At 43.5% G+C, this 24,567-nt stretch overlaps 1 protein-coding gene and 1 pseudogene across 26 annotated transcripts in view; both read left to right on the top strand.

Moving 5' to 3' along the window:
• MAGI1 (membrane associated guanylate kinase, WW and PDZ domain containing 1) overlaps positions 1–24,567 on the top strand; it is a 525,907-nt gene that overhangs the window by 30,185 nt on the left and 471,155 nt on the right. The gene's annotated exons all lie outside the window — the stretch shown is intronic.
• Positions 1–24,567, top strand: part of LOC148047963 (uncharacterized) — a 38,942-nt pseudogene that overhangs the window by 13,335 nt on the left and 1,040 nt on the right.

Here is a 24,567-nt window from a genome sequence, read left to right as displayed (position 1 = left end):
TCGTCTGTTTATTCATTATTTATTGAAAAGCCCATTTATCTAGAAAAAAGTTGCCTACATTTGTTTTGATACTTTAATGCACTTTGGTATAGATCCTAGGATTGATTGGATATGGTTCTCTTTTACTTTGCTTATGAACAGAAATGTTGGCTACTTACAAACTTCTTTCCAGTTTGGTGATGCTTGTCTTTTTCTATATCATTTAGGTCGTTTTCTCCTTCGCCTCTTCTTATTTTTAGGTTACTGCTGCCAGTTCTGTTCTAGGGAGATAACAACTTTAAGACAGATTTTGGACCTCTTTTCTTTTTTTGGTTCATGGATGCTGCTTTCTTGAGATTAGTGGTACCATACTTTAAGCAAGGCTTGGGATCCCTGTTCTTTTATTACTATAAAAGAAACAGATCTGTGGGAGCCAGTAGCTTGTGAATTGACCTCTGAGTGGCTTCACTATGAAACAAAATGCTTACAGAAAATACATGTTAAATCTCTTTTAAGAAGGCCCATGGAAGGCATCTGCACTTTATATATTGTAGAGGTAAGACTTATCCTTTTAGACTCTTTATCTGATAATGCCTATCTGATGCTCCCAAACATTTTGTGAACTGCACAGATAAGTAAAGATTGAATTGGATTTTTGAGACTACAGGAAGGAATAAATGCTTTGGAGAGGAGGTTTTTTTTTTTTTTTTTACACTGATGATCTTTAAGGTTTTATTTTGCTGCTGGTAAGAGCTTTAAAATGACTAATCCCTTAATAAGCTATCTACTGTTTCCTGATTTGGGTAGTGCCTATTGATACTGGAAATGATTCTTTAAGCATTTAAATACTTTATGCTGAAACCAGGAAAGAAAGAAATAATAGATCTTTTTTCCTCAGACTGGGGCTTTCTAGAAGGGTTAGGCATGCTATCTCCTAGAATTCCCACGCAAAAGGGAATTTCCAAGTCAACAAAGAGTGTAACAGGTGCATCATAAACATTAGGAGATGGGCGATTGTATTTTCTCCTAACCAGATTGACCAATAGACTCATGTATTCACTTGTGAATATTCTATTCCACAACACATTAATTTATAAATAGCCTGCAGATTATTTTTAAAAGAAAATGTTAAAAGAATTGAATAAATAAGCATATTATTTCTACCGGATTTTTAAAAAAAACCATAAACAAAGTTTTTAGCTCTATCGTATCATATGCTGATTGTAGAACTCACCTTTTCACATGTTTTAGTAGTTCAGTGGCTTTAAATAAATATTGGGCACCTACAAACTTTGGTTTCCATTGTTCCCATCCATAAGAAAGACCAGATTGTGCTTGATGTGTACCCAATACTTCCACTAATACTTGCACTGGTATTTGTAAGCTGCCCAGACTCACTTGTTAATGAGATGGGTGGCATATACATTTAATAAATAAATAAACAAATAAATAAATACATACATACATACATACATACATACATACATATAGTGGGTTGCTACTGGTCCTGACTGGTATGACCATACTGGTAGAGGCCTGGAGCAGCTGAGAGCATAAAGGTATGGTGGCTCGTTTGGCCCACCCACCCGCCCGTGCTCTATAAATGTTTTTAAGGCAAATGGCCAATTGTGCACGTATACACAACCTGTGGCTCCTGTGCGCACCCCAACAAGCTGCTGGGTGTTGCAGGGGTGGTGGACTGCGCTTGCGTGCACAGCGCACGTCAGGCCGAGCACAGCGCATGTCAGGCTTGTGCACAAACAGTCCGCAATCAGCGTACCGGTAACTACGGTAAGAGCAACCCACCACACATACATACATACATACATACATACATACATACATACATACATACATACATACATACATACATACATACCTTTTCCATTCTTGAAAAGAAAATACTGCTGGTATTTTTTATCATAACATAATCCCATCTTTTCCAACATGTCTGAAATACCCTAGAATATGTTCCTTTAGCCTTCAATTGGCAACTATTAGTAAGAGAAAACCAGCTTCAGTTTAATCACTTTTCACTGAACAAACCTACAGTTATGATTTAGTGTGTTGGGTGAGCCTAGTCTTTTCTCCTCTTTAATTACCAAGACACAGAGCTGAAGCTGCTTCCTTGCTACTGCCTGCATTTTTAAGGTTGTCTATTCAACAGCAACATGCTGATATTGTCTTCGATGCTGCAGCTCAAAATGCCCAGTGTTTGATGTAATGTCTGAATAAGTAGATATGTAGACCGACATGAGCAGCAGGTAAGAAAACAGTCCTCACAGTAAGACATCTTACAGCTCCTCTGCTTGAGGAAACATTGCAGCTTAATAAGAACTGCTATAGTAGGGTGATCTGAGGGCATTCCAGACACATCTGCCTGTTGTAAGCTGGTATTTCTATTTTTATCAACTTATCTCCCTCTTTCACCAGAGGCACTGATTCCTCTTTCCTTGGGCAACAGTCACGCGGAATACTTTTTCTTGCTTAGGTATTTTCGGCTAGTTTTTGACATGTGTCCAAGGAGTTTTTTTAATAATACAATATTTAGGACAGTTTTTTTCCCAGCTGATGCCCTCTAATTACATTTGATTAATTCCCAGTTAGCATCGTGAATTGTCTGGGTATTCTGGGAGTTGTACTGCCAGCATATTTGGAGAACAGTAGAGTCGGAATCCTGGCAGGGCAGGGGTGTCAAACTCAATTTCATTGAGGGCTGCATCAGGGTTGTGTTTGATCTCAGGAGGGGGGGTCTGGAGTGGGCATGGCGAGCTCAATATCACTCATGTTGGATGTACCTGTGGTGGCCTGAGTGCTCTGCCAGAAACAACGGGTTCCTGAGCTCTGTTTTCAACTGCGATGGCCTCCTGCAACCTTCTGCCAGCAAAAATGGAGCTTAGGAGGGCTGCAACCCTCTGCCAGTGAAAATGGGCTTTATTTTTGTTGGCAGAGACACAGCGGGTCAATCCATTGCTATTTCCAGGGCGGCCCTATGGGCCAGATCTAAGTACCCTGCGGGCTGGATCTGGTCCCCGGGCATTGAGTTTGACACCCCTGTGATATTCTCAGGTAAGGGATGTTTGCTGCATTTACTTTACTATTGAGCCAGCACTAATGTACTGTACTTTTTATGTTTTTTTTCCTGCCCATCAGTTTACCAGGGAACATCCAGATGGCACATGTAATTAAACCTCTCCAAAAAACTGTTTGTCCGTGTCTGTATCTTTGTGTATGTTTTTAAAAGAGATTGATAAATTTTTGACTTTCCAGGAAGATAAAAATAAGTTGGAGATAGAGCTATTGTCATGGATGGATAATAATATAAATCAATCAATCAATCAATCATTCATTCATTCATTCATTCATTCATTCGATTTCTGCCCATCTCAGCAAGTGACTTGGTAGTGAAAAATCTTAAAATAAATCAAAATTCTGAGGGAGATGTCATAATGGTTTTAGAATCAATCTCCACTAACAGTCACATGTCTGCATTTCAGACACTGATTGCAGCATCCTGCAGTCTGGTGACCACAATTTTTGATGTTTTGCCAGTTTCGAGCAAAAATACTCCCATTCAGAAAAAAGGGTTTGTACTTATGACTGCACTCTTTGCTTAACAACTGAAGATTCACTTAATGATCACTGCAAAACTTGTTATCAAATCAGTTCATGTAGGTCCCTATATTATGACCATAATGATTTACAACCAGAAATCCAGTCCCAGTTGTGACCTTAAGTTGAGGACTACCTGTATTTGTTATTCCAATAAATCATCGTTTGTGGCATTATGATAGTCATTTTGTGAATGTGTAATCCCTAATAGAAGCTGTTGTGTGGAAGTCACACAAAACACCCTATCAAAAGTCCAAATGTGTCCCTTTCCTCTGTCCCCTGCAGCATTGCTTAATCTCAACTGGTCAGTATATTTATATTTTTCATAACAACTTCCTTGTCCTAGGCCTAGCCTACGTCATATTGGAGATTAGATAACAAAGACCCAAATTCAAGTCCGTGCTTGATCATGGACTCAGTGGATCTGGATCAGTCAATCTTGGTGAGATGGAACTATCACATGGTTATTGTAAGGTTGTACTGTATGTGTCAACTGTGTGTGTCAATTCCTCTATGTGTCAATTTGAAGTTTCGAAGATAGCTTATACGGGTAATGGTAACATATAAATAAATTAAATAAATTAAGTAAGCTTTAGTGAGGAACATTAAGATATGCAATACTCTGCCAGCAGTCTGTGAGATCATCTGCTCCTTGAACCCATGTATCATTTGACCTCAGCTTTGTGTTTTAATTGACATCCATATAAAAGGAAAGATCTCTCAAACAATCCAATTGAGGAAGCACTTATTGCCAAGTCAGAGTGAACAAGTTAGTCTTGATCTGCCCAACATACTAGTGTGAGGAAGCTAAGTAAATATTTCATTATTGCTACAAATGTACAATGATTTACATTTCCCCCACAGTACCATGCTGTTTCTCTAACATATTCTTATGCTGGGTACTTTTAATTTATCAGCCAGCCTAATCCTTTTGCAAATAGCATTAAGCCAAATAAAAAGTTTTTATACACTAGCATATAGAAATATTTGTGGGCATAAAGCTATAAATTTGGTTGCTAATTTACAGCTATTAGAAACAACATACTCTGAAGTTCATAACTACGAAATGTTCCCCTCCTTAGAGAAAAGCAAAGAGATTGCATTCATTTCTGTCAGCATCTCTTATTTTCCACAGCTCTCCTTTTCAGTAACATACAATCTAGCCTGCCCTTTTATACTTCCTTGTATAATACACAGAGAGAAGTGTGTTCACAATACTATTTACTTTAGGGAGGAGGGAGAAATAAGTGCTCTTAATTGCATTCCCAGGTCAGTATCAGTGCTCTTTTCCTGAGGGAAAATGTCATTAATGCTCACATTAAAAACACCAATAAAGTCTCCTCTCATATAGGGGAAAAAGTGAGTGCTTTTCCTGAAAGCTGAGCATAGGACATATGGTTTGCATTTTTTCCTGAGCTCACCTGAAGGCATTGGATCTTTTAACCTATCTGTCACCTGTCTAGTCAGAGTGAAGTTACCAAGGTCTTTTTAAAGGCTGAAATAAAAGTAAAATGCTGGTGATGGCATTCAATGGGATTTGACATACCTAATGTGAAAACTCGCCCTCAAACTACTTTTTCAATGCTTTCTCTGGGCCAACAATTTTGGTCACCGATATTAACACACACACACACACACACACAACCTGCTCAGAAGCCCCAGGGCACTATTGTCAATTGATTATTTATTACATAGATTTATATAGTTGTCCGTCTCACAATGGTTATAGAGGCACCGAGGTATGGTGCCATTCCACCATAGACCCTGGTAGGCTTCATGGCTAAATGGGAATCCGGGTGATGCAATGCTAAATGTATCAATCTTTTAACAAAAGTGGGGAAATGATTATATCTGAATGTGGGAGAAGGAGGGGAAGAACCTTGAAAGTAGAGTCAAGCGAGGAATCAGCCTAGAATTGTGACGTTCCCACAAGCGATCCAAGTTAACCTCTCTTGAATTCCATTAACTCTTATCTAGAGCAATTTAGCGCTGATGGTTAGTTGACTAGATTCTTGTGAATAGACATGAGCAATACATTAAGTTAATTGGAACTTAACACATGGTCCTGTTTCTTTGTGCCTAAAATTGTGATATCCATAGTTTTCAGAACTAAAATTTCCAAGTAAGTGTTGTCATGTTACAACTCATGGCATCGCCTTGCCATTGATTATGATGGCTGGAGATGATATGAATTGTAGTTCACAATATTTGGAGGGAACCTGCTTTCCCCATCTCTCTTACATTCTGTGGTGAAAGGAGACTTTCCATTTAATTCAGGAAGAAAGTGTGATCAGATAAAATTTATATGCCTCTCATTTTGTTAAAATAACAAGCTATCTTTATTTAGGTCATCACAGGCTGTTCTTCTGAACTGAAAGGTACATACAGAATTTATAATGAATGGATTTTTTTTTTTTGACTCATGTTTCTGTATTCAGGAACAAAATGCCTGTAACTATAGCATATAAGTGAACTATGAGAAATCCATTTCTTGTATCGGATAATGGAATGGTGGTAACCCAATAATATATCTTTAAGAATTTACTATTACAGTTTTATGTACTTCCAAGCTTTTTGCACTGTATAAAATGAATTGTTATTTTAAAACGTCTCTTGACTTGGGCGTCTTAAAAAATGAAAAATCACCTAAAAGAATCTGTTTTGGAAAAAAAATGGACGAATGAACTCAGGAATTACATTCCTTAATTTGATATCACATTACTAATGGAAAACTTTATGTGGTATCCACATTGTTTAAGTATTCACATTGGGGGATTGTGAATCAGAATCTTAAATCTTGATTTCAGATCTATGTTAATTATTAACATATTTCTAACCTACTCTGCCTGGATATACAGGTAGTCCTCACTTACTAACTGCCTCATGCAGCAAATGTTTAAAGTTACATTGATAAAAAACAACAATCTTGGGGTAATCCTTGAATTTATGACCATTTAAGTATCTAACAGTTACATATTGCCATTTTGACAGAATAAATAGAGAATGCAGAAGTAAAATCATAAGTTGTGGTCACATGATTTTTCTGCTCAGTGACCACAATGCTTAGTGACCAAATTGCCAGTCTCAATTGTGGTTGCCAAGCATGGGCTACTTGTAGTCAGTAAAACAAATAAATATGAAACATTAAGTTGGATAGGGTCATTTGGCTTCTATCAAATCCAACTAGTTAAACTACCAAAATCCAGTGAAAAATTTCCTTCCCTCTCACAGGTTTTTATAAGCTATTACATTACTGATTACCATAATGTTAGCCTAGTGTTCTTCCCTAACCAAGAATTAATAAGATAATTATTCTCATGCTTTTGCTTTAAATATTTTATATGGATAACATGCATGTAGCCAGCATTGTATCGTTGCCCATTATTTCAATGTTTAATATTTTAATGGGATTTTCTAACCTGAAGGCATTTTCACTAAACTTCAGGTGAATCATATTAATTGTTTCCCCGTTGTGTTTATAGATATGTTTATAGATGTTTAGGTGTTATAAATATTACAATTGGCAAGTCCTGTATGATCAGTGATTTATTAGGCAGATAGAGAGGTCAATTGTTTAAAAAACAGAAATGAGTAGGGAAATTGAGAGCCAAAAATATGAGACAATTTAAAAGAATTCTCTTTAAACTGAGTTAAGCAGTTGCTCATACCATACCATACCATACCATACCATACCATACCATACCATACCATACCATACCATACCATACCATATCACATCATATTTACCACCAGCGCATTTTTCTGAGTGTTAAATATCCTGTACATATACAGGTAGTACTTGACTTATAACAGTTCATTTAGTGAGTGTTCAAAGTTATAATGGCACTGAAAAAAGTGACTTATGACCATTTTTCACAGTTACAACTTTTGCAGCATCCCCATGGTCGTGTGATCAAAATTCAGATGCTTGGTAACTGGTTCATATTTATTTGCAATATCCTGTGGTCATGTGATCACCTTTTGCGCCCTTTGGGAAAGCAAAGTCAATGGGGAAACCAGATTCACTTAACAACCATGTTAATAACTTAACAACTGCAATGATTCACATCACACCTGTGACAAGAAACATCATAAAATGGCAGGAAATTCAGTTAACAAATGTTTTACTTAGCAAGACAAAATTTTGCTTTAATTGTGGTCATAATATGTACTGTCATAATATGTACTGTACTACTAATATAATTTCCAGTTTGGGGTCTACAAAGTAGGTGTTGGTTGAACTTATTTTTTTCAGGCACAAGTACTTATAAATATGCCTATAAGTATTCAAGTATTGCAGGTAAATTTAATTTACAACTACCTTTAGAATTACTAGAAAGAAAAAGGATCATAAGCTTTGTTGGGTTTTTTCCCTAACAAGCTGGAAGCATTATTATTCCGGTTAATGCTATATACACCAGAGAAAACAATTGTAAGGTAACTGTTCTTAACCAAGTAACACAATTTATATTATATATTTATATAACATAATATTTAATAAGACCATTTTTATACTTTAAGATTTGTATACTCTTCCTCTTACATTTTCAGACTAAAAAAGTGTCTGCAGTTCAGAATAGATTTAACTCTCTTCTCCTCTACAAATCTTTCCTCTCCAGAATAATTTTGCATATAAAATTTAGTTTTTTTTAAAAAAACTAATGCTTTAAAAAAACATATTGAATGAGCTATTAAACATATTTAAAATCTAAAAAAAATGACAGAAGCAAGTTTTATATTACCAGCAGCATAAACAGAAATGATTGACTATGGGAATTGAACATTACTAAAATTATCTAACCTGAAGAAAAAAAGTTTCTTCATTTAGGGAAAAGTAATTATCAAGTATATATCTTCTGACATTCCTTCTGGTGAGTATTCACAATGGCTTAACGGGAAGCAATGTTTGTTATTTGGGAAAATGCTGTTGTAACAGATGAGAAGAATAGTGGTGTAATAGTGGTGAGAGCATTTTGTTCATTTGGCTAATAGTTGATTTTAATCTCTAATGACTGGTGCCTTTAGGCAATCTCTTTGGCTTTGGCTTCCTATCTACAGATAGTCCCCACGTCATTCCTTTATCTTATTGTTACATTGTGCTGCTGAAACAATGCATAGTCAGATGAAGAGTAATTTTTTAAATACGTTAGGTTTCTGACAATAATAAATAAAAGAGGTAATTATTCCAAGATTTTATAAACTCAGAATAGCTGCAATTGAATTATATAATTCAATAACAATTGGTTATGAAGGTTAAGACTAATAGGAGATGTAACGTTGTTGTATGAAAAAGTTAACCTAATAAACCCTTGGTCCTATTTTTGACTGGAAAAATATGAAAAATTGTTCATATGTTCAAAAACAGAGAACAAAACCATTATCTGTTTTATTTTTCCTTCCAAGAAAACTCTTGGGTCTAACTAAACACCTTTTCTGTTCCTGATAGTTTCCCAAGGGAAATAATTCTACTTTTCCAAACTGGGTAAAGAAAACTATGAAGGTTTCCAAGATGGCAGAATGATATTTCCAATAGTCTATACTGACTAAGAATGACCTTGTAGTCCTCTTTGATACAGTTCTTCAAAAAGCGGTAATGTTCCTTAATCACATATTTTAGGAAACCGACGTTGGGTTAAGGATTTCAAAGGCATATTTTACTTCTAAAATTGGAACTGTGTGACAACAGTAACACAAATCACAAATGTTTCTTTCTGTAGATCCTTTTGAGGCATCTCCTTCCCAAAGCAGACCCGGCATTCTCATCTTTTCTCTCTACCTGAGAACAGCCAGTAATGTCACAACATTGTGAATTCTCTCCCTTTGCTTTACAGGTAATCCTTGATTCTGACCACCATTGGAACCAGATTTTTTTTATAGAACTTTTTTTTTATTTTTGTTACATAGACAACATATACACACAACAATAGAAAAAGAAAAGCAAAAAAAAAAGCCCATCGTCACATACAGTATGTCGTTTGATTACAGGTGTTTTAACATTTATCATTCGTATACATTCATTGTTTCATTTCATAGATTATAATTTAGTATCATTTCTTATTCCCCTACCTGTGGCAATCCATCCCTACTACGTTCCCCCCCCACACCCCGTATCTCTCTGTTATATATTTAATAGACACAACAATGAAATAAAATTAAGAAAAAAGAAAAAAAAACACAAAAAGAGAAAGAAAAAAAAACCATCATCACATGCAGCATGTCGTTTGGTTACAAGTGTTTTAACATCCACATCCTCAAATAATATTTACCATCTCAAACGTTTCATCTAGTATAACTAAAAACCTCATTTTCATTCTACAATATATATTCAATTAGTATTATTTTTTCCCAGAAAGTATACTTATGTTCATTATTGTCCTTGCATTTCATACCTTCAAACAGAGATCTTATTCCTTCATTTTTCAACAAGACGTCACTGCATATATATACCAGTTTTCATTTGCGGAACCAGAATTTTTGTTGCTAACCAAGGAAGTTGTTAAGTGAGCCACACCTGATTTTATGATCATTTTTGCCATGGTTGTTATGTGAGCCACATAGTTGTTAAATGAATCTGGCTCCCTTCCCCCTCTCTCAAATTGACCTTGCTTGTCAGAATCCAGTTGGGAAAGTCAAAAATGGCAATCACAGACCCCTGGACACAAAAATATATGCCAGTTTTCAAACTCCCAAATTTTTATTATATGATTGTGGAGATGTTGCAGTGGTTATAAGTGCAAGGATTGATCATAAGTCACTTTTTTCGGTGCCGTTGTAAACTGTGGGTTATAAGTTGAGGAAAACTTATTCAGAGGTAAGATAAATTCACCAGTTGATGTCCCAAAGGTGCTTTTTCAAGAGGCAACTGGACTTTCTTGTTTTTTCTTCGAAGATGTTTTGCTTCTCATCCAGGAAGCCTCTTCAGCTTTGACTGGATGGTAGGGAATGGAAGGATTTATATTCCTTGCAGACAGCTGGTTATTTACCTTCTTTTAATGAGCTGTTGAGGCTACTTGAGGGTTTGCCTGTGTCCTCAGAATCACCTGAGTGGATGTGGAGTCTTCGTTTACTGTTGAAAGGAGTGTGTTGAAGATAGATGATGTTGTATCCCTCCACCTCTGTTGATAGAGGACTGTTCAGTTTTAACATAGATGGCCTCTTTGACCCTGATGATTAAGCAACTCCATAGACATTTACCAGTTGATGCTATCATTTGGCACACTTTTCATTTATTAAACATTCTTGATGGAAATAATAGACAAATGTAAAGGATATAGCTCTGGTGTTGAATTGATCCAATAAAGGAGGAAGCATTGTACTGTTGAACATATTCTTGATGTTTCACACAAGGCTGTCCACTACTCATGATTGGAAAATAATAATCTTTTGCCAAACACGAGTAAATAGAAACTACAGAGTAAGATTTTGGCAGCCAGCCATGGTCAACACGATAGGGTTGATAGACATGTATATAATGGAGAATCCTCTAAGAAAAACAGTTCTTCCAACCTTGACTGGCAAGGATGATAGTGTTTTATGTAAGACATACGCTGTTTAAGGAAGTGATTTCCACAAACTATGTAGAAACATTATTCTGTTAAAATAATAAGGATGCAACAGGGTTTCATTTTCTCTCTCTTCCAATTATAATTATTATGCATAGAGAGCTAAGGAGCACATTGTTGATGTGGAGGCAATCTTGTTACCTCTGTACCTGGGTACATAATACACAAAACATATACTCATGTTTATTAGGTAACTTGCAGAAAATAAGAGTCAGCTGAAATCTCCCTGGTAGACAATTCTGGATTAAAGACTGTGACTAATCTATTTCTTGTGGCATTATTGCATTTTACAATAATTGGATGCTGTTATTATTAAAAGCTACATGGAGTTCTTACAATACTTGTGGATCTCAGGCTGAAGTCCAAAGGTTCTACATGGCAATCTATATGGCAAATGTTTTTTTGTTTTGTTTTTTCTGAATCATGTAGGAAATGACTCCTTAAAGTCGTTTGTTGAGATGCATTTAGTGCTGTAGGAAGTTAGCAGCCACCCCTCTCCTAGAAAAATGAAATATTTTAGGAAATATTAAAATGGCAGAATATTTCCTCTAAAAGGGGGGCAGAAACTCATCCCCCCTGCCCCACCTTTGTCAATGGGCCATTAAGGCCTGGGCCAATCTATTCTACATAACAAAGATCTATCTCCTTCAGGCAGAGCCATAATAGGAATCCTAAAGCCCTTTCATTACATCATCACCCTGCAAGAGTCAACCAAGCTTGGGATTCAGGACAGCCTACAGAGTTGCCTCTGCATGGCTCCATGGGAGTCTGACAACCAATCAGAATACAAGCTCAAATTCAAAAGCCCAGAGAGGGCATAAAACCCAGGCACTTTCAGTATCTTTGCCCTTTTCCCCCAGCATCTCAATCCATGTGAACCTGTTCATCAATAAACCTTCTTTCCAAGCAACTTCCATGAATCCAGTGTCCTTTTGCCCCCACTTGGAACTGAACCCAGAAGGATATTTCTTCCAATGATTCATTTGTAAACACAAATGAATGAATTTGTAACTGCACCAGAAACTGAAGAGATTTTAGACATGTTTAATGGCAAAAGAAACACCCTTCTATGATAAAAGAATACTATTATTGTTCCTCATTGGAACATTAGAAGATTAAATGCAAAAACTACAGGGGAATCCATCTGTTAATTGTGCTTGGGAAGGGCAGAATTCAGTAGAAAAATTTCAGAGGTGACCAGAAATTTGCCATCTAGAGTTGCTTTGCCAAGATGTGAGGGTCATGTAAATCAAATAAATAAACATTTGGAAAGTGCAGTGGGTTTATGTCAGGCCGAAGCAACCTAGGTCAGATTTTGGCTGTTTAGCGGACCAAAGATGAATGCATGAAGGTGAGAAAGAAACTTGATTGTGTATTAGTTGAATAGACTTCAATTATAAACGTTTTGCCTGGCTGTGAAGGTTGATTGCTGAGCACAATAAGAGTGGAGCAAATAGGGAGTAAACCTGTTTTTGCACTTTGCTATTGTCCTGCTGGTAGCTCAAGTCTAAAAGCTTGAAGGGCATCATGCCTCTTTGAAAACCTTGGCAGAAAGAAATCTCAATCTCATCTTCAGCCCTTAGGCTAGGATGTTAATTGCCTCAAATACGTGGTGTGTTCTGGGCTTTGCAGATGCATCTGGTCGACTTCCGTGAGGTCAAAAGATAGATTAGAGAATCCTCAAGAGAGATCCTGCAGGACCATTTTTAGGATCTGAAGAAGAAATGCAGATGTAGCGAACTGGACTTTAAAATCTCACAGTTGTCACAACACAGTGTGAAGGAACATTTGTGTTATCTATTTCTTTTTCCTGTTCCTTTGGCGCTTTCTCTATGAAAAGTTCATCTCTGAGTTGTATTTTGAAATTGGGGGGGTAGAGTGAGGATGACGGAATGTTTAACGCTTGCCGTGTGCAATAACAGATGTTAATTAATACATGCATAGTACACAATTAGTTTATAATGATTGCAGCCCTCTTATGGGAGCCAGTGGAGTCTAGCAGTTAACTTGCAGGACCAGGAGCAGAGAAACCTGAATTCTGATAGCTCCTTAGGCATAAAACCAGGGGTGACTGAAGGCCATTCACCTCCTCAACAATAGGAAGAAGGAGGCAAACCACTCTGAACATTGTCCCTGGAAAATTGCCTGGGCTTGTTCATGTAGTTGCCAGGAGCCAAATCCAACGTGAAGGAGGAGGGGGAAATCCCCTTGTGTTTGCATATATATTTGTCAGCCTGTGCCAGACCTTAAATCGTGTTGTTGTGTTTTGAAGCCCTGGAAAGAGCAGAGTGCTTATATTAAGTGCTGATAACATGTTCATCCCAGATAGAATAATGTGGCTAAATACAGGGACTGGTTTCTAGCTGGTGTTGAAGTCCTGAAAGCTCTTGGCATTTTTTTCTTGTTTGTTCTTCTGCCCAGTTGACTCTCTCTCTCTCTCTCTCTCTCTCTCTCCCTCTCTCTCTCTCTCTCTCTTTTTTCCCCCCTTTTTTTCTGGAGAACAATAGCGCCTTGTTATTCTGGTTGTGCTGTGTTTCATTCAGACACAACAGCTTCTCATGTAAGGAAAAGAGGAAATTAGAAAGGGCTTTGAAATAGGTTCCCTTCTGTTGAAATATTTAGTTGCCCTGGCCACATATTGAATAACAAGACTGTACTCATGTGTTTGGCTTCTTCAGAGTTCCCCCCTCCCTCCCTCCAGTGGTGGGATTCAATTTTTTTTACTACCGGTTTTGTGGGTGTGGCTTGATGGACGAGGAAGGGGAAGTATACTGTTAAATTTCCATTCCTTTCCCACTCCAGGGGAAGGTTAATGCAAAATCCCCATTTTCCAGAAGAGGGGGAGGGAATGGTCACACGTGGGTTGTTGTCAAAGCCTGATTGGTCCAAGACTGAGAGAAAACGCTTAAATACTGGTGCCTTCCATTCCTATCCCAGTTTTCCTCTCAGTCTTTTCTGGTTCAAGAACTGGTGAGAATTGCTGGTAGGATTACTTTATTCAATTTGGTCTTATTTGGTTTAATTGGGCATTTAAAAGATTTCTAAATTACTAAATTCAGCAGCTGCGGCCCCAAGGGACAGTTTACTGCCCCGGGCGGTGGGGGAGGGCCCAGTGGGGCATGCTGCCTCCCCCCCGCAGGCCCAGAGTCTCAGCCGTCCCCGGGTGCGGGGGTGCCAGATCTCCTTTCAGCTGCTGGAGAGGCTGCCTTCTCCTTTAAATAGCCAGGAAAGGCAAGAGAATCGGCTCCGACTGCTAAGAGCATTCCTGGGGGAGGGGGAGCGTGCCTGAGAGCCGCGTGGCTCCCCCGTCCTTGCCTCCCGTCCTTGCCTGCCTCAGCACGGCCTTTCAATGGGGCCATCGGAGCCGCAGATCGAAAATGAAAGTACCGGTGGCCATGTTGGCTCGGTCGCCACGTGTGCGAGGACCGGGCCTTGACCCAGGTCCATTGGCTGGTGCGGTCTCTTCCTTGGCATGGCAGGCAGCAGAGAAAGCAGGCCCAGGTCCCGGTGGGGCCTACAGTGGCTTGGACTCCTCCATTCCTTCCGGCTGGACGCGTAAGTGGGGAAATGGAGGGGGGGCTTGGAGTTTCCCCAGGGCCAGGTGGCAGACCTGGCGGCAGGTGAGAAAGCCCTTGCAGGGGGAGGGGGAGGGTGTTCCCCCCCCCCATGTCTTCCTCTGCCCTGAAGTCCTTCTCGGGGGAGGAGGTCAGGGGCTGCATTGTGCAGGAACAGTATTGTGGCTCGGAGGTTTCACATTGCAATTAACATAAGGTCTAAATAGCTTGAAATAGACCTATACTAGTCTCCCTTTATTATAAGGCTAGCTGAGGAGAGCTAAATGGATTGTAATAGACTATACGAGTCTCCCTTATTTGTTTATCAGCTCAAATACAAATATATATATATACATACATACATATATGTACAAACGCACTTCACAACTGTGCTTAATTCAATGCCAGTAAGGGATGACTAGCAGATGAGAACTTAAGGGCTTGCAATATTAGTCTTCCTTTTGCTGCTGGTGCCCGGGGATTCTACCCGGGCCTACTCTGGGTTGGCTCTGCCTTCCTCCTCCAGAGGTTAGCCATTTGGGAACTGTTGTTCTGTGGGGCCCAACAGAGGGCCGTGCATATTTCTGGGGACTTGCATCAGATCTACATGTATGAGCCTTTGACCTTATCCCAGGGTCTGGGGTTGGTCCCGCCTCAAGCTTTCCCCCCCCCAAATCACTCCTAGGGGTTGGTTTCCTGCCCTGGGGTTCCCAGGCAGGTTTCCCCTTCCTTCCAGGTGGAGTGGGGTCCCTCTCTCCCTCCCCCACTCAGGGGGTCCAGGGGGTGGTGGTGAGTCGAGGGTCTTAACCCGTGTGCAGGTAGGCTCTCCCGGGGCCTGGTTTTGCCTATGGTGGTACGGAGGATTAGATGGTTCTCCGCCCCTTCTAGACATGGAGGTCTGGGCCGCGCCCATCGTTGGGCTATGTTCCCCCTTACTTGATCCGCGGTCAATGATGGAATTGGAGATTTGCTAGGAAAATAAAGTAGACTAAAGGTTAATGAATAAATAAATAAATAAATTAATAAATAAATAAATAAATAAATTAAAAAAAAAAAAAACCATTTCTATTGAGGCCAGGGGTTCTTCCTGGCCTGCTTAGATCTGTAGCATTCCCTTTTGGAGATTGAGTTCCAAGATGCCAGGTGGTGAGTTTCTGTTGCAGGCTAATCCGATCTTTGTTATGTAGAGTAGACCGGCTCAGGCGTTTTAATCGCAGCTGTGGCCCTGGATGGGCCCATCTCTGGGCGTCTTGGCTCAGACTGTTTGCTGTGCCTGGGGCAGGCTCGGTGCATGGCCAGCTGGTGGGGGGGACCTTGATGCCTCCACCCACTTATCCTGGCAGGATCACGTTCTGCCACGGCCATGGTCTGGAAAGAGATCTCGACTCCTCCCTTGGCACGGAGGCGCTGACCATTCAGTGGACGCATTCCTCCGACTTGTCTGGGGGCCTGGGCCATTGGCTCTAGAGTAACTGGGCCCTTGCCTGGGCGATTCAGTTGCAGTCCGTCACCTTCTAGTGGCTGCCCTGGTTTCATCGGGCGCGCTGAGCTTCTAAGATGTCCTCCCGTTGCCGCTGCGGGGGTCGCCCTCTGCGGACTCAACTCCCGGTAGTTTCGTCAGGCCTCGGTCAGTGACTGGGGCAGCGCCGGGAGCGCTTCACGTCCCAGGGAGCCTCGCCGCCTGGGTCTCGTCTGACTCGGGGCAGCCTGCCCTTCCTCCCTGGGGCGACTGGGGCTCGCTCAAGTTTGCGTCCAGGATGCTGACCACTTCGGTCACGTCATCCGGGCTTCATTGCCGGCGTCACTGACTGAGGACCGGCTCGGCCCGCTGTCTCTGGATGACCATGCCTTCGAGAGGCCTGACCCCTGGGGGGGGGGGGGCTCTTCCCGGTCCGAGGATGGAGACACGGGGCAGTTCGCCCACTTGTGACAGCTGAACCGGATCTAGATCTTCTTTGTCATGCGCCAGCATGGATTTCCGATTCTGTCAATAATCTTGCGTTTTTCTCTTCCATTTGTAGGCAGTTCTCCGGCTCATCCCTCAGGAGCGCCTACGGCTCCCTCCTCTGGTCCAGACGGTCCAGCCACGGGGGGGGGCAGCACCCCTTCCGCTCGGGGGGGGGGGCTTGACCTCGGGTCGTCCCATTGGAGGCCATCAGCCGCTAGGCGTGTTCTCAGAGCGGCCGGCATTGGACGCTTGGGCACGGGCCTCTGCTTGCCTCGCTCCCGCGTCGGTTCTCTCCACCCCGCCGGCTCTTTGGGGGATCCCTCCGTCCGGGAGCCGGGGGGGGGGGCTGCTACCCAGTGGTTCAGGCCATTGCCCTTCTCTTCGGCCTTCAGGGAGTGCAGATGACTCCTCCGGATGTCCAGGGCCTGGAACGCCTCTCGCATCTGTCTGCGGTTCGGACGGGTGGCCGGAAGGCTTAGCGGGCCCTCTCGTTTCTGCACCGCTCTAGTGCACAGGCGGGGAGAGCGTTCTCCCCCCTTTCGGTCCTTCGGGGTTTCAGACAGGAGGCCCCTGGCCTGGTGGCTCTTCGGGGGGCTTATCTTCGTTCCTCGGCTCTGGCCGGTCATCGCGGGTCCCTGGGGTTCCCCCCCGGGGCTTTTCCCTTGGTCTGGTCTCCGTTCTCCGGATTTCACTAAGGCCTGGCGGCCCGGGCGGCTTGTCCGCGCCCCATCCTGGGGGCTCTGATTCCTCGGCGGGCTAGCCTATTCAGGTCTTCGGTTATTTAGCGCCTGTTCTAGGAGCTCGGAGCCCCGTCCTGTTCCTCGGCTGGCTTCTCCGGCGTCCACCTCTTCCCTTTCCGCTTGCCTGGTGTCGGTCATAGGCTCCATGTCAGGGGAGGGGGTGAGTCTGTCCAGGAGCTCCACCTCGGCCTATGCCCGCTGGCGTAGGGCCTTAGGGATGTTGTTCGGTTTCAACCTCCCTCTATCAGATCGGGCTAGATGTTTCTTGAGCAGGGATAGTCCCGCCCGCCGGACCCTTGGACTTCTGGGGAGCCTCGTCCTGGTTAGGGGGCTCCCGGTTCGCTCGGCAGGTGGTCGCTTTCGGGGCTTACCCTTCGTCACTGGAATGGCACTAGTGCTGTCCCGCTGGGCTCTGCGCTTCCCTTGGGGCCCGTAGCTGGGCATCGCGTGACCTTCCGTTTGCACGGGGACCGCCCAGGCCCTCATCTGTCAGGGGGGGGGTCTTCTCCAGCCCTCGACCGGAATGCTCGGGACTGGACGTCTGGGCGGTGGGGCCTCTGTTGCCCCAGAGTCGAGAATCTCCCCGGGCTCTCCTGTCTCCGGGCGGCTCGGCAGCGTCGGGTGGCCCTGACCAGGGGAGCGGGCCTACTCCCTCAGTCGTCGGTTCTTCTTTTTTTTTTTTGGCGGATCTGTCGACAGTTCGACACTCCCTTGCTCGCCGCGGGTTCTATTCCTCCCTGGGGTTTCACCCATTTCCTGTCCTGATCTGGGAGGGCGCAAGCGCCCTCGAAAGGAGGTGACCTGCGGTCTCGGTATGGGGCCTCCCGTTCCCCTGGTTCCATGGGGACCCTGACCGTGGGGGTGGGCCATTAGGACCTAGGGGCCTTGGTTCGCGGACCTCGTCCAGCTGTCGGTGGCCCCCCGCGGAGGCGCCCGCGGGAAGGGTTGGCCCGGCAGCGGGGGGTGGTGGTCCTGCTTCGCCTGGTCCCTGGGGTTGCATCCGGCCCATGACTCTTGTCCGGCAGCTGTTGGAGGCTGGTCTAGCCAACGGAGTCACTCTCGACTAGGGATGCCTGGGGGCCTTACGGACCGCGGCTGCGGTTCCACCTGGGTATCGTCCGGCGGTGTTATCCGCCTGGACTCCCCTGGCTTCGCCTGGCAGGGCACCTTTCTCTCAAACGTCAGGAGTTCCTGCAGGAGGAGCCTGACTTCGGGAACCCACAAAATTGTGCCGCCTGGTGGCGGAATTGTTTCAGCCCTGGAGGGGGTGGGGGTTCTCCTTCTCTCAGGTCCCCCTGATCGAGCTTCTCGGTAGGGGGCGGCTTCTGGGTTTCCCTCGGTCCGCGGGTTCCCCGTGTGTTCTTCGAATCTCTTCAGTATGCTCGTCGGCTGGCTCCCTTGTGGCGGTTGTCTCCGCCCGGGTACGTGGAGTTGGGCACCCTGCTCTGAGGTCGTTCCCATCGCCTCTAAGGGGCGGGGCGAGGCCTCGCCTTGCTCGTGCCTTCTTCCCGTAGGTGGCCACTTCCTTCGCTAAGCTCTGGCATTGGTTGGGCGCGCACCGCGCCCTGCGGCTCCTTCGCCAGCGGACCGAGGGGTCCGTAGGTCGAGCCCTTGTGGACTGATCCTCCAGCCGGGGGTCGCTGGGTTCGAGCGTGTCTTCAGCCACAGTTGGCGTTGGCTGCGCCGGGCCATTGCGGAAGCCCTCGGGGTTTCGGGTCGACGGGCCAGTCCCGTCAGAGTTCACGGCCCAGCCTATTAGGAGCGACACGAGCGTGGCCTCGGGGGCCGCGGGGGGGGGCGGTTGGGGCCGTCTGTCGCGCGGCCTCTGGATTCCCCGGCTTCTTCCTCCGGCGCTATGGTCTGGGAGCTTTGCAGATGCGAGTGTGTCCTTGGTGGCAGGACCCTCTGAGGGTGGCGGTTGAGGCTCCCCTTGGGCCCTGGTGATTCTCGTTCTCCCTCCCTGGGACGGTAGCTTGGGTATGTCCCACGTGTGACCATTCCCTCCCCCTCTTCTGGAAAAAGGACGTTGGTCTTACCTGAACGTCTATTTTCAGAAGGGGGAGGGAATGGTCACAACCCGCCCTGAGACCTTTCCGTCGGGGCCAAGGGGAGGGCCCGGGTGGTTCCCGGGGGGTTTTGTTGTGTGTTGTTTTTTGTCTTTTCAGTTCTACCGTTCGCCTTCGAGGAAACTGGGATAGGAATGGAAGGCACCAGTATTTAAGCGTTTTCTCTCAGTCTTGGACCAATCAGGCTTTGACAACAACCCACGTGTGACCATTCCCTCCCCCTTCTGAAAATAGACGTTCAGGTAAGACCAACGTCCTTTTCCTCTCGATCTGCTGGGACTCGGGAGGCAGAGAATAGGTGGGGCGGGGCCAGTACTGGTCCTCTGAACTACTCAAAATTTCCGCTACCGGTTCTCCAGAACTGATCAGAACCTGCTGAATACCACCTCTGCCTCCCTCCCTTCCTCTTTAGCAATGCATGTGAATCCACATGGTGAATATAATTCTCACCTTGTCTGTTTTTCTCTTTTCATGTTCCAATAATGGCACCCTGGCTTGAAATGCTCTTTTATTGGCGGTCAGGCTGCCACTAAAATTATTTACTTTGTGTCATCTGGTCAATACTTGCCCTTGCCTTTTGTTTTTTTGTAAAAACTGGGAATCTCTCTTCTTGCATAGTGATGCTGGTTCTTTTAATTTTTCAAAGATTTTTTTTGTTCTTGCTTCCCTTCATCATGTGCATTTCATGGACTGTAACTTGCCCTGGAAATCTTATGATAATGAGAAGTTTATAAATATTCAAAGAAGCAAAGCATTTACTGAATTCAGACAAGGAACAGTGTGGTGCGTATGGGGTTATCCATAGGAAATCCTCGACTTGCAACAGTTCATTTAGTGATCGTTCAAAGTTACAATGGCACAGAATGAAGTGACTTATGACGATTTTTCCTAGTTACAACTTTTGCAGCATCCCCATGGTCATCTGATCAAAATTCAAAGGCTTAGCAACTCGTTCACATTTATGATGGTTGCAGTGTCCCAAGTAATGTAATCACCATTTGAAACCTTCTGACAAGCAAAGTCAATGGGGAAACCAGATTCATTTAACAACAGGGTTACCAACTTAAGAACTTTAGTGGTTTTCCTGTACGCTGTTTGGAGAGTCCAAGCATGGGTTAAACTCAACCAATCTGCCCAGGACTGAATTAAAACTTTAGCCACACCTCTGGTGTTGCCTTGACTTGCCAGATTTTCAATTCAGTCAAGGCTCAGTGGACGCGTTTTAGTTTCTCCAGTGCTTTACAGATTGCTTGGACTCTACACAAGACCTACAATACACGATGACAGTCCTTTGAGACCACGGCTTCTCTGTCAACCTAGAAAAGAGCCACCTGGAACCAACCACCAGTTTATAGCACCTTGGCGCCATCATTGACACAGTTGCGTGTCAGGTCTTCCTGTCTCCCGACCGAATGACAAGCCTCAGGTCCCTTGTGAAACAAGTTCACCAGTCGCGGCACGCCTCGATTCTACAGCTATCCAACTGTTGGGCAAAATGATATCCTGTCTTACCATCGTGCCTTGGGCCAGGCTTCACTCTCATCGGCTACAATGGCATCTCTTGCTGTACCAGAGGGCCAAACAAAGCAATTCACCAGCACTGATTCCAGTTCTTCCTCGGGTACGTCGGTCCTTCGGGTGGTGGATGTACAGGAAAATGACCATTGGCTTACCTGAAGCGTCATTTTCTGTACGCTGCGAGGAGAGTCCAACCCCGCCCTGGAGTTCTTCTCCGCTGCTGATTATTATTCTGGACTTTTTAATGGACTTACTTAGACTAGCTTTCAACGCGCACAGATCCACGCCTTCATTGAAAATCTGGCAAGTCAGGGCAACACCAGTGGCGCGGCTAAAGTTTCAATTCAGTCCTGAGCAGATTGGCTGAGTTTAACCCATGCTTGGGCTCTCCTCGCAGCGTACAGAAAACGACCCTTCAGGTAAGCCAATGGTCATTCACTTAAAAACTGAGCCAAGAAATGTTGTAAAATGGAACAAAACTCACTTAACAAAAAGCTCATAACAATAGAAATTTTGGGCTCAGCCGAGGGCTAACTGTATCAATTTATACATATTCTTCAGAAAGTAAGAGTAGAGATTGCATACCTTGTGTATGAATATTCTGAAATTTCTTTAATATGTGGATTCTTGATAACGAGTACATTCTAGAATTTGTTAACCATGTGTTTCCTTTTCTCTGAAAAACTAGGGGTGATTCTAGTAAAAGAAGTCAGTCTCAGCTGCTCAGTACAGTATTTAACTCCAACAGTGGAGGATTTTAAGTAGCAACTGGACAACCATTTGTCTGAAATGGTATAGTTTCCTGCCTGAGTAGGGGTTGGACTAGAAGACCTCCAAGTTCCCGTCCAAATCTGTTGTTCTGAAATCAGTGTTGAAGGGCTGAAAATGAGGAAGGGACTTCAAGTGGAGAGCTTTTATTTATTTATTCATTTAAAACATTTATGCAGCTACCCATCTTCTAACCGATTTTGAGCAGGTTCCGTTGGAAGACTTGCTTTAAGTTTTGCTTCTCAGAATATTGAAATTGAACCATTGTGGATACAAGGCAAGGTTAATCTAGAATATTTTAAAATATTCTAGACCCGTGATGGCGAACCTATGGCACGTGTGCCACAGGTGGCACGTGGAGTCCTCTCTACGGGTATGCGAGCTGTCGCCCAGCTCAGCCCCACGATCTTCCTGCCAGCCAGCTGATTTCTGGGTCTCTGCCGTGCATGCGAGAGATATGCGCGCATGCGGGGGGCATCACATGCATACGAGTGGTGATGGGCGGAGAGAAGGGGTGCGGCATGCCCCCACACCCCATTTTTTGTTTCAGGATCCTTCAGGGAGGCCTGCTAGGCCCAAACTGGGCCCAGGGGGGGGGTTTCTGTTTGCGCATATGTGGGGAAGAGGAGGAGCACGGGGGGGCATGCACAGAGGGCGTGGGCATTCTATTGTGGGTGTGGACACGCACGTGCATGATTTTGGCATGCAAGGACAAAAAGGTTAGCCATCACTGTTCTAGACTAACCTTGCCTTGTATCCATAATGGTTCACTTTCAATATTCTGAGATATTTTTAAAACATAAAAACATATTTGCTAGCTAGATGAAGGGAGGCTTCATATTCCCAAGGAACTATCATAGATGCTACCAACACTTTTAATCTAGACTTACTTAGGCCAAATGCTTATCCAGCTGTGTAAGGTGTTACCAGTTACAGCCACTGCTTATTTTTCTAATACTTTTGTATTATTATTCATTATGACCATTCATTTGCCTGTCACAGCAGCAGATGTGTAGGAGAAGAACAGCTGTGATGTATAAGGCTAGGTCTTCCACTAAATGTAAATCACTGAATCTTTTAAAAATATCTCAGTTTTGGGGCTCTCTTTCTTGTTCCTAATATTTTAAATTGTTTGCAAGTGGTATGATAGCCTGTGCCTGAGAAGTCTGAAATGGAGGTGAGTATCTTGAAGAAGTTGCTTTTCAAAGTCCCTCTTGCGGTACCTAAAATTAGATTTGTAGTATAACCTTGAATCTCAGGTGCCACCAATCATCTTTTCAGATTCTCCAGGGAGAAATTTCCTGTAAATTTCAGTACTTGGCTGAGTGAGAAGAATATTATATAGGGATGAAAGAGAACAACGTGGAAAGTAATTTCTAGACTGTCTTGTAGCCTGGGAGAACATAACAAGAAACAAAGATTGATTTAGTCCACAATAAGAGGTTTTTCCTCAACCCTTCTCTGTCAGTTCAATATCAGTTCAGAATTAGTTTTTATAATATAGAGGCTTTTTAAAAAAAATTCTTGTATTACTAATCTTGAAATGGCTAATTGTGTTATACCTGAAAATTAAATGGTTCCCTGATTATGTTTTAGGGGAGGGGTCTCCAAGCTTGGCAAATTTTAAGATTTATGGAATTCAATTCCCAGAATTCCCCAGCCAGCAAGTCTTAAAGTTGTCAAGGTTGGAGACACCTGATTTAAGACCAGGCTTTCAAAATAGTGAGATGTGCCTCCTTTGTCCAGCACAAGTATAAAAAACCTTTCCTTTTTAATTTTTTTAATCTCTTTATTAAAAATATAGATTTACTGTAGGTTCCTATTATATTAATTTGTGTTCGGATATTTTTTTTTTGTATATACTAAGATTATACCTAAGAAAGATGTGATGGGAAAACATTTAGGAAGCCCTGTTTTAGTGTTACACGTTTAAAACAAAAGTTTATTAAATCAGAAAGACATTTTGGTGTAATGGTTAAGGTGCTGATCTAGAAGCCAGGAGACTGTGAGTTCTAATTCTGGATTAAGTATGAAGCCACACCTAATACAGTCACCCTTTGGCCAGTCACTCTTTCAACACAGTTCACATCACAAGGTCGTCGTTGTGGGGAAAATAGGAGGTGGAAGGAGTAATAAGTATACTCACCACCTTGAGTTACTTATAAAGTAATAAAGGCAGGATAAAAATTTAATAAATACAGCTGCGTTATTAACTTCAAGCTTCTTCTAAAGCAGGGGTGTCAATCTCAGGTCGTCACAGCAGTGTCATGTGACGTATTGGGACTTCCCCCTTCACTAAATCGAGTGTGGGCGTGGCCAGCACGTGATGCATCTGGCCCGCAGGCCGGGAGTTTGACAATGTGCTAAAAAGCGTGCTAAAAACAGTTGCACTGCTTCAATAATTTGAATTTAATGTTCACATTTCCCCCCCTAAATTGTGAATGACACGAAGTGGATTCACACATCACATACAGCCATGATTTCTTTGCCGCATAAATTGACAGGGATCGTGCAACATCCTAAGCTAGTGATGGTGAAACTTTTCAGTACCAAGTGCCCAAACCTGAATATGTGTGTGCTCACCGGCCATCCGGTCTTCGGGTTTCTGGCACGCACATGCACCCCGGCCACTTGGCCTTCTGGTTTCCGGGACTCCGGCAGGCGCAAAGATTAGCTGACCAGTGCGCATTCCGGAAACCAGAAGACCAACTGGCGATGGCGCACATGCCCATAGAGAGGGCTCTACATGCTGCAGGTTCGCCATCATAGTCCTAAGTTATAAGCTAAGTCTACACGTTCATGAATGGAAAAATCTGGGTT

The sequence above is a fragment of the Thamnophis sirtalis genome, unplaced genomic scaffold (assembly GCF_051295495.1).
Source record: "Thamnophis sirtalis isolate CommonGarterSnake01/CBP01778 unplaced genomic scaffold, rThaSir2_p1.2 scaffold_3, whole genome shotgun sequence".
Lineage (NCBI taxonomy): Eukaryota > Metazoa > Chordata > Lepidosauria > Squamata > Natricidae > Thamnophis > Thamnophis sirtalis.
Note: the sequence above shows the minus strand (reverse complement) of the source record. Positions and strands in the feature narration are given on the sequence as shown.